At 50.4% G+C, this 9,027-nt stretch overlaps 1 long non-coding RNA gene across 2 annotated transcripts; it reads left to right on the forward strand.

Annotated features, from left to right (window-relative positions):
• The first annotated feature begins 1,087 nt into the window (after positions 1-1,087).
• LOC122210816 lies at positions 1,088-5,411 on the forward strand. 2 transcript variants are annotated; one of them, XR_006198276.1, is made up of 4 exons: positions 1,088-1,684; positions 1,845-2,001; positions 2,871-2,972; positions 4,510-5,411. It is a non-coding gene; the product is annotated as an uncharacterized LOC122210816 (long non-coding RNA). The 2 variants fall into 2 exon arrangements; XR_006198277.1 differs by having other exon boundaries at positions 1,088-1,339.
• The last annotated feature ends 3,616 nt before the right edge of the window (positions 5,412-9,027 follow it).

The raw sequence follows: 9,027 nt of genomic DNA on the forward strand, positions 1-9,027 counted from the left end.
GACCTGACTTTTGACCATGACGTTTATTGCCACGTGTCTGTAGAATGCGTCTAGGTGCCGTGTGCCCTAAGGATAGGATGTACCCACATGCGTTTTGTGCTCTTCATGGGTACGTTGGATATGAACCCATCACGTAGGTGTGTCGAGATACTGTGCTACCAGCTGCGTGGAGGGCTTATGTTTTCATACCTGTTTACTGTGAAGGGATTGTCTGGGCTGAATGTCTGTGTCCTTCCAAAACTCCTATGTTGAAGCCCGAGCCCCCAGTGTGGTGGATGGTATTTGGAGGTAGAGCCTTTGGGTGATCATTACTTTTAGATGAGGCCATGGGAGCCCCATGATGGGATTAGGCCTTTATAAGAAAAAGAAGAAAGAGCTCTTTCCATGAGCACACACTGAGGAAAGGCCACGTGAACACACAGCCAGATGGCTGCTGTCTGTAAGCCAGGAAGGCAGCCCTCTCTACACCCCAAATCTGCCACCACCTTGGCCTCAGAGTCCCTACACTCTAGAGCTGTAGAAACAAATATTTGTCGTGTGAGCTGCCCAGCCTGTGGTGTCCCAGCTACGGCAGCCCGAGCTAAGACAGGGGTCTCTGTGATACATACATATGCAGACAGGAAGATCGCTTTTGCTGCTTTAAGAGTAGAATTATTTTTCTGGTCTTTTGATATCCCTTTTCATGGCTTACCTGGCAAGACATTAATCATGGCAAGCTTAAAATAACTTTAAATTCAATTTTCTTTCCTCTTGAACGCCAGCCACACAGCCTGTTTACAGGGAGCACCAAACAAAAGTGGAGGACAAGGGGGAAAAAAGTTCAATCAATGTTCCCTCTTGTTAATTGGGGATTTATTACTGGTTCACTTGCTCACAATGGGAGGGAGCTGAGCCACCCTCCAGGTCCTGGGCCCTGGGCCGCTAATTGGAATCTGGGCTGATTCTCTGTGGACGCCTCACAAAGGAACACAGAGCTGAAGACAAAATGGAATTTTTATCTGTTTATGATTCTCTGCAGCCTGAGAGGCGTTTCCTAGAATGTGTGGGCTCGTCCCTCAGCACACCACACTTTGGCAGGGGGCGAGGGGGCTTCTCTCCACATGCATTTTTGGGAGCAATGTCCCCGTAGACTTGTGTTCTTTTATTCATTGACTCACACATTCATATCCGGATGGGCTTTTGCTGATGCCCCACTAAGCGCAAGCCCCGTGCTGGGCCCTGGACAAGACGCCACCAGCCCTTGGGCAGCTAACCCGGCCAGGGAGAAGCCGGCCCCACAGCCACCTGCCTGTTCCACTGAACGTGGGGACAGGAGCTCTGGGAGTGCAGAGAGGGGCAGGTCGGTTGTCCTGGGGGTTCAGAGAAAGTCAGTCCGCTGAGTTCTGAAGAGCAAATAGAAGTTTGGAGGGTAAAGGAGAAGGCAAGGACATCCAGAGGAGAGCCTGGGAGCCTGGATGGGACGTCCCCGTGGCTGCAGCACCCACTCTCCCTCCGAAGTGGCCTCCAGTCGCCACAGACAGAGTTGTTAAGTGTTGGGTATCTGGGGCAGACAGAGCCTACAAGGTCCTGAGGAGACACGTCAGAGAGACCCCAAAGGGAGTTTTTAAAGCCATTTCCGGGGATGGATTGAGGAGGAAAGGGAGACACAGGGGGCTTGGAAAAGCCCGAGCCATGAAGTCAAAAGGTGGATGCATGTGGGCAGGGGAGGGAGGGGGGAAATGCACTTCTGGACGGATTGCGGGAGGTCTGGCCTCTCAGGGCTGAGGGAACTTGGGTGGGCATCAGCGGGACCTCACCTGCTGCCACTCAGGAGACTAACGGCTCTGGTGCTGGCTCCCTGACAGCATGACCTCTGCCCCCGAGCTTACAGAACACGCTCCCACGCAGAACCCCACTGAGCCTCACACAGCCTGGGACACACGCGGTGTCATCATCACACACAGAGACTGTGTCTCCTGCTCAGCAACCCCAGCTTCAGGGAGCACTTGCTGGACGCACCAGGTCAGCCCCCCCGCATGCATGTGTTCCGGCCCCAGCCGGCCCAATGCACCTGCCTCCCTCTGCTTTTCCTCTTCACCGATCTGCTCGGTCCCAGTGGAGTCCAAATGCTCCGGCCTGGTTTCCAATCCCTTCATCTTTCTGGCCCAGGGTCTTTCTGGCTCTGGCTCCCACTGCCTGGACCAGCAAACCACCAGCCCCTTACCTGACTCACCCCTACACATAGCTCATGTAGCTCAGGTCTTCCATGGGGGAAATGTCCCCCTGTCTAAAATAACCACCCCATTCTCCACCTCCATACTTTATTTTATTTTTTTAACTAAATCTCCTTTATTTATTTATTTTTGAGAGAGCGAGAAGGGAAGGAACAGGAATGGGGGGAGGACAGAGAGGGGTGAGGAGAGAGGAGCTGAAGCGGGCTCGGCACTAACAGCAGACAGCCCGATGTGGGGCTTAAACTCAGTGGCCGTGACATCGTGACCTGGGCTGAAGTCGGACACTTAACCGACTGAGCCACCCGAGAGCCCCTCCACCTCCATAACTGAGATCAAATTCAGTAATGGACCCCGTGTGATTAGGGCGCCCCACCTGCCCTCATAGGCTTAGGGCTGTGGGGTTATTCTTATTCCCCCTCAGAACATACCACAGAATTCAGCCTAGAATAGCTGATCCAATAATGTTTTAGATGAAAATATGAATTTATGAGAGATAATGGGGGCAGAAGAAAGAACTGAAAACAAGCTCCTGGCTCCAATGGTGCCTTTGTGATGACATCACGTAGCTTCACTTCTAGCGGGAAGTGTTTGCATTCAGTGGACCACCTGGTTGGTTTGGTTTTTTTTTTTTTTTTTTTTTTTTTTTTCACCTGCCAGTCAACAGCCTGTGAAAGGCCGCCCCCTGGCGGTCCGCCACTGACACCAGCACCTCAGAGTCCATAAACTACAAGGTCAAGGTGAACCGGCCACACAGAACAGGTATTTCCCACAGCACCACGGGTTTCCGTGACCATAAGACGCCAGCCTGTTGGCCAGCGTCTTCTGTAGGCTGCTCTGGTCAGGCAAGCTCATCCCTTTGTCCATAAATGGGTCTAGAAGTCTGATCTGGAAGGGAGTTCAGGGACTGAGCCTGTAGTTCAGGGACCGCCAACAGGTAGCACTGATGTCACCCTCCCCTGCTGCACACTGACAGGCATCACTAATAGATCACAGCACTCTCCCTGCTGGGGAAACACCCAAATCCTTCAAAACACCCCACCGCAGGCAGCCACTGGCAATTAATCTGAATCCACCTGTCAGATGAAAGCTGAGGCAGTCAGGTGCCCGGCAGAAAAGAGATGTCCCCCTCAGCCAGGAACGTTGCAGAGACTAGGAACAAAGGGACTCTTGCTGGAAGGGACCCTAACAAAGGATCAGTAGCAGTCGGGACCAGTTGGGACTAGTAGCAGTCGGTGGGGGAGACATGGCCACCCCTAGAGAAGAGGAGAGGGGAAGACTTGGTGTTAGGAGCTGGGTTCAAAGCTGGAGCCCTGCAGAGATGGGTACAGGTCGTGACTGGGCAGCAAGGCAGGGCAGGAGCAGACGAGCAGATACCCCAACCTCTCTCTCCTCTACCCCTCACCTCAAGCCAGCCATTGGCCAAACAGCCTGGAAGACAGGCGGCAGTGACGCTTCATGACATATTTCACTGTTACCAGCCAGCATCCCAGGACACACGTCAGGACAGAGAAAGGCTGGTGGTAATCCTGAACATGGCATGGACAGGGGTCTGGGTTTTGGAGAATATCTTAGGTCAGGCCCTGAGAGCAGAGCCTGAGACATGGGGTGGGATTCACCTGACTCATTGAGGGGGTGACCCACAGGAAGTAAGGGAGGCAGAGCAGGGGAGGGGCCACCGTTGAGCCAGATCACAGGTGGGGAGGGTCTCCACAGGGCTGCTTCCCCGCTCGGCAGGCAGGGGGCTGGCCATCTGTGCTCCTTCATCGGCCAGTCATTGGCTGCAGGCTGTCCCCAGGGAGGGAGCACGCTCTCTGAGGCAAGGACAAATGTTAGGAGAAGGGGACGCTGAGGACCGTTGTGGAGGCTGGGGGCACCTGCCACATGAAGGAGACCTGAGCCAAGCACCAGCCCCGTCCCTCACAGAGGAGATGAGACAACAGACTGCCACTTCTTAGCCGAGTGACAACAGACAAAACTTTGACTTCTCTGAGCCTCCATGTGGGTGTCTGTGAATGGCCGTCAGTCCCAGTAAAGTCGAGCCCCACAACAGTCCAGACTGGCAGTTTCTCTCCTCCTTAGCCATGTCCTGTGATCTGCAGCCTGAAATGTAGGGTCACGGGGGCCTGACCCTTGGGGAGGCCAGGGTGGGGGAAGGGGAGGGAGGGTGGTGGGCAGCCATAGGTGGCTCTTTCAGCAGGCAGAAGCCCAGTGGTTGGCACCAGGCCACTCCAGGCCCCCTTGAGTTACACAGTATATGCATTATTTTTTGTGTGTCTGTGTTTCCCTACCCAACTAGACTATTTGGCCTTGAGATTAGAAGTGAGTTTGGGCTCCTACATACAACCAGGGCCCAGGAACTAACAGGTGATCACCAAATGTTTGCTGAATTGGGATAAAGCAGTCAAGGCCAGCCATAGCCCAAAGGCACTCACGGCAGAATGGATCCAGCCTCATAGAAAGGGAAGGTGGATGGTGAAGGAAACTCACAAATGCCCCAGCAAGTCAACAGCAGACCCTACATAAGAACCCAGAAGTAGAGTCCCAGCCTGGGGATGTGGGCCAGGCTTAAAGGCCAGCAGTACTCACTGGGTACAAGAATGTGCTTGGAAATAATGGAAAACCATTCACCACTTAGGTGACAATGGGACTGAAAGTGTCTAAGGAATAAGAACGTACCCCCAAGAAGTCTTCGAGAAAGGCCAGCGGTGTGAATCTGCCTCTTCTGGGTCTGCATGTCCCTACCTCATCTCGTGGAAAGAGGGGCAATTGAAAATGCTAAGTGGTGTTGGCATCCACTGTTCCCTTGTCACTGGTCCTTGAAGACTTGGTGTGTCTGGGGTGTGAGTAAGCACGTGTGCATTTGGAGGACTGTCACTGCTTCTCTCACGTCACTCAAATCCCTGTATGGTTAATTAAAAGCCATGGCATCATCTCTACTGTGACATGGGATGATCCCTGCTCTACTATCCGTCATCCTAATTAGCAAGGAGAGAAGGGATTTGTCTGCTTTCAATGTGTATGTTTTAAAGCTGGCAAAACTCACAGGAGATGGGCCTGAGCGAATCCAGCATGAAATTCTATTCAGAAAATCGTTTGTGAATTTTGAAACATGATCTTGGGCTTGTTCAGATCCAGGTCCCTTGTATTATTTCAACGGATAAATAAGTAATAAAGCAACAGTAACAATTATGAAAAGTGTACTGACAGCTGATACCCATTTTATTGCTTTCCAAAGGCTTTGTCAGTGTTTCCCAAAGTGGGTTCCAAGAACCCTAGACCTTCAAGATGCTCCTTGACAAAATGACCCGGTACATTTGGCATTTGGGGCTCGCATAGACTTCTCTTGGAGACTTACGATATCCAGTGGACTATGAGAAACTCTGACAAGTTCTGCAGTTTAAGAAAGAGTAATTGAAGCCCAGACTTCTTCGAAATTTTTTTAATTACTTCTTTGCATAACAGTTTGAGTCAACATGGTCTGTAGCCGTAAAAATACTGAGCTAGGTAACCCCTGCATCGCAGATGAAAATATTAGGCTTAGGAATAAGTCCCTAGAAACTGAACCCACAATCCATTTGGCTCTAAAGTCTATGCTCCTCAGTCTCCATGACCCCAGGCTAGCAGTGTGGACTAGGGTCTATGCTTGCATGGACAGTTCAAGTATCTGCCTCACTCTCACTGTGTGGAGGCTGTTCACCAGGCCAGAGCAGACAGTGACACCAGGAGGGGACGGGAAAAGGGCATGGCCTGAGCATCCCTGGGTGCCCACCACTGTGCTGGGCCCAGAGAATACAGAGATGGTAAGATGGAAGCACCTAGTCTGGGGGTGCTCCCCCTCTAGAAGCAGAAAGAAATGAATGACCAGCTTGTTAGGAAAGCCAAGTCTTCAGAGCCAGAAAGCTCTGAATTCCATCAAACGTCTGCTCTGTGCCCTGCAGTGTTCCGAGAACACCATTTCGAGTTTCCAAGGAGTTCTGACGAGCTTGGAAAATTCCAAGCCTGGTGCTTCTAGAAATAGTATTTGTGAGGGCTCTGAACGCGAGCTGTAGTCTGCAGTGCGGAAGCCCTGATGCCAGGTGTCCCAGGTATTCTTGGAGCTCCCCCAGAGCTGCTCGGCCAACCTCTCTTCTGTCCAAGGAGAAGGAATTGTTCTCTGTTGACTTGCCACCAGCACCAGGCCAGGCCACCTGCCCGCTTCAGGAGAGAGCAGAGGGAAGTTTTGGGGAGGGCCTCAGGTGACAGCCGGGCCCAGGGAGGGAGCCTGTGCCGTGCCGTGGGCACCTGGGGCTCCTTGGTCAAGCTCCAGCGGGCTCTGTGAGCAGGGGGAAGGCCAGGTGCCACCATATTAATCAAGGATGTCACTTTAATGGAAGCAATGAAGTTATTACTTTATTAATTGATTAACTCATTCACGCTTTCTTTCTTGTTGCCTTGTGCCCATTTAGCTTTTTTCTTTTTCCATCCAAAATAGGGGTGATAAGACATATCTTGATGGGTCGTTGTCATGATAATTGGCAAGGATAGTGAGGGCTTGCATCAAGTTCCGGCACCAGGAAGAGCTCAACAGACTCCATGTTCTGGACAGTTTATGATCTGTTAGCTCTCTAATCATCTCTGCATCTCTGTCTTCTGCTGTCACTAAGCAAACTGAGTTTTCTGCCACACTCCATTCTCTTTGCCGGAGGGAGTGATCAGGAAAATAAAGAACACCAGGTTGCCAGCATTCAGGGTGACAGATGGTCCTGATTTGCCCAGGATGGAGGGGATTACCCAGGAAGTGAGACTTGTAGTTCTTTTTTTTTTTTCTATGTTTATTCATTATTTTTGAGAGAGAAAGAGAGATGAAAGCAGGAGAGGGGCAGAGAGAGAGGGAGACAGAGAATCTGAAGCAGGCTTCTCGCTGACAGCACAGAGCCTGATGTGGGGCCCAAACTCACAAACCGTGAGATCATGACCTGAGCTGAAGTCGGACACTCAACCAACTGAGCCACCCAGGCGCTCCAAGACTTGTTGTTCTAAATAGGAGAAGTCTCACCGAGATGAGTTGGTCACCCTACCTCAGTCAGCAAAAGGGCTGCTGGAGAACCAATAATGGAAGAGCAACGAAGGTACTCAAAGTCCCATCTACATATGGAGAATACATTGATTTTTCTTGATTTGCCAAGGTCTAGATCTCTCAACACTATCCTATTAAACACTGTCAAGCAGGACCCTCTCTCTGGAGTCCAGTCCTGGTTCAGCCACCTCCAATCCACTTGGACAGAGTACTTAGCTTTTCTCTGCACAACTTCCTTGTCTAGATTCAGTTTGCTAATATCTTGGTTAGGATTTTTGGATCTATATTTCTTGTAAATCACCCTTACTTGGTTTGGGTATTGATGTACATTCCGATGCCTCACAAATGAGCTGGGGATGAGTTGTGTTCTCTGGAAGCATTTGTATCAAAATGGAATTATATATATTTGTATGTGTTTGTATATAAATTATATATATTTTTCATTTTGTCTATATTTATCGACATACTGCATTTGACACAGACAGTTATCTTTAATGTTTGACATTTGTAGTTATGTTCAATTTTCATTCCTATCGTTAATGTTTACTGGTTATTATTTTTTCTTGGTTAGCATTATTAGATGTTGTCCAAATTACTGACACCTCAGAGAAGCAAATATTGCCCTGTTCTATTTTTGCTTTCTAAGTCACTACATTCTCGTCTTATATGTAGATTTTTGCTATATATTAAGAGGAAGCAGGGGAGAGTTGTCTTGGCCTTTTCCCATACTGCCTGAAGCTTAACTCCCCGGCTGTAAGCCTGCCTTTTTCCCCAACATAAAACACGATGGTTTGGTACGCGATAATTTCATTATTATCAAAGTACAGAATATTGACGATTGTTCACTCCAATTTCCCCTCCGAATGAGTTGTTTAGAACTTCATATCATTTCAAATTCTTTTGAGGACATGAAAGATGTGAGCTTTTCCCCTCCAGGCCTGTTCTCCATCCCTCTTCCATTCTGTGCTCTGTCCAACAAACCCACGGATGTGAACTGAGCCACTGGCTCCATGGCCCCTGGCCTCACGGGAAGGAGCCAAGAGGGGCAAGGAGAGACAGGTCAGGTATGCATTCCTGGGCTCTTGTCCGTTCACTTCACTCGGAGCACATGTCACACCCTGGAGCTGTGCTGTTCACACCTGCTTACCTACCCCTGCATATTCTGTCTCCCCGTTGATAGGGTAAGTTCCAGGGTGGAGGTTTCCCGGCATCGAGCCCAGGGCCTGGCATGGATTAAGATCCCCTCTGCTACCAGGGCACCTGGGTGGCTCAGTCAGTTGAGCATCCGACTTCAGCTCAGATCATGATCTCATGGTTCATGAGTTCGAGCCCCACATCAGGCTCACTGCTGTCCATGCAGAGCCCGCTTCGGATCCTCTGTCCTCCTCTCTCTCTGCCTCTCTGTCTCTCTGTCTGTCTCAAAAATAAATAAACATTAAAAACAAAACAAAACAGAACAAAAAAGATCCTTTCTGGCACCTGGTCCCAAAAGGAAGAGTTAGAGGAAGGTTTATAGATCACAGAGCTCCGCTCCGTCCTGCTACATCTATGAAGCTGAGGCCAAAGAGGCAAGAAGATGCATGGATGGTCAGGAATCTCATAAGAGGCACAGCCAGGCCGACACTCAGCTCCCGGGGCTCCCGCAGGTACAGCGTGAGTGCTCTGGGAAGGACAAGGGAAGGGACGTGAGGCATCACACCTACACATGGTGTGGAGATGTTATCGATCCATCAACAAAGGAGGTGGAAACACCCGCCA

Source organism: Panthera leo, chromosome F2 (assembly GCF_018350215.1).
Source record: "Panthera leo isolate Ple1 chromosome F2, P.leo_Ple1_pat1.1, whole genome shotgun sequence".
NCBI classification, from domain to species: Eukaryota; Metazoa; Chordata; class Mammalia; order Carnivora; family Felidae; genus Panthera; species Panthera leo.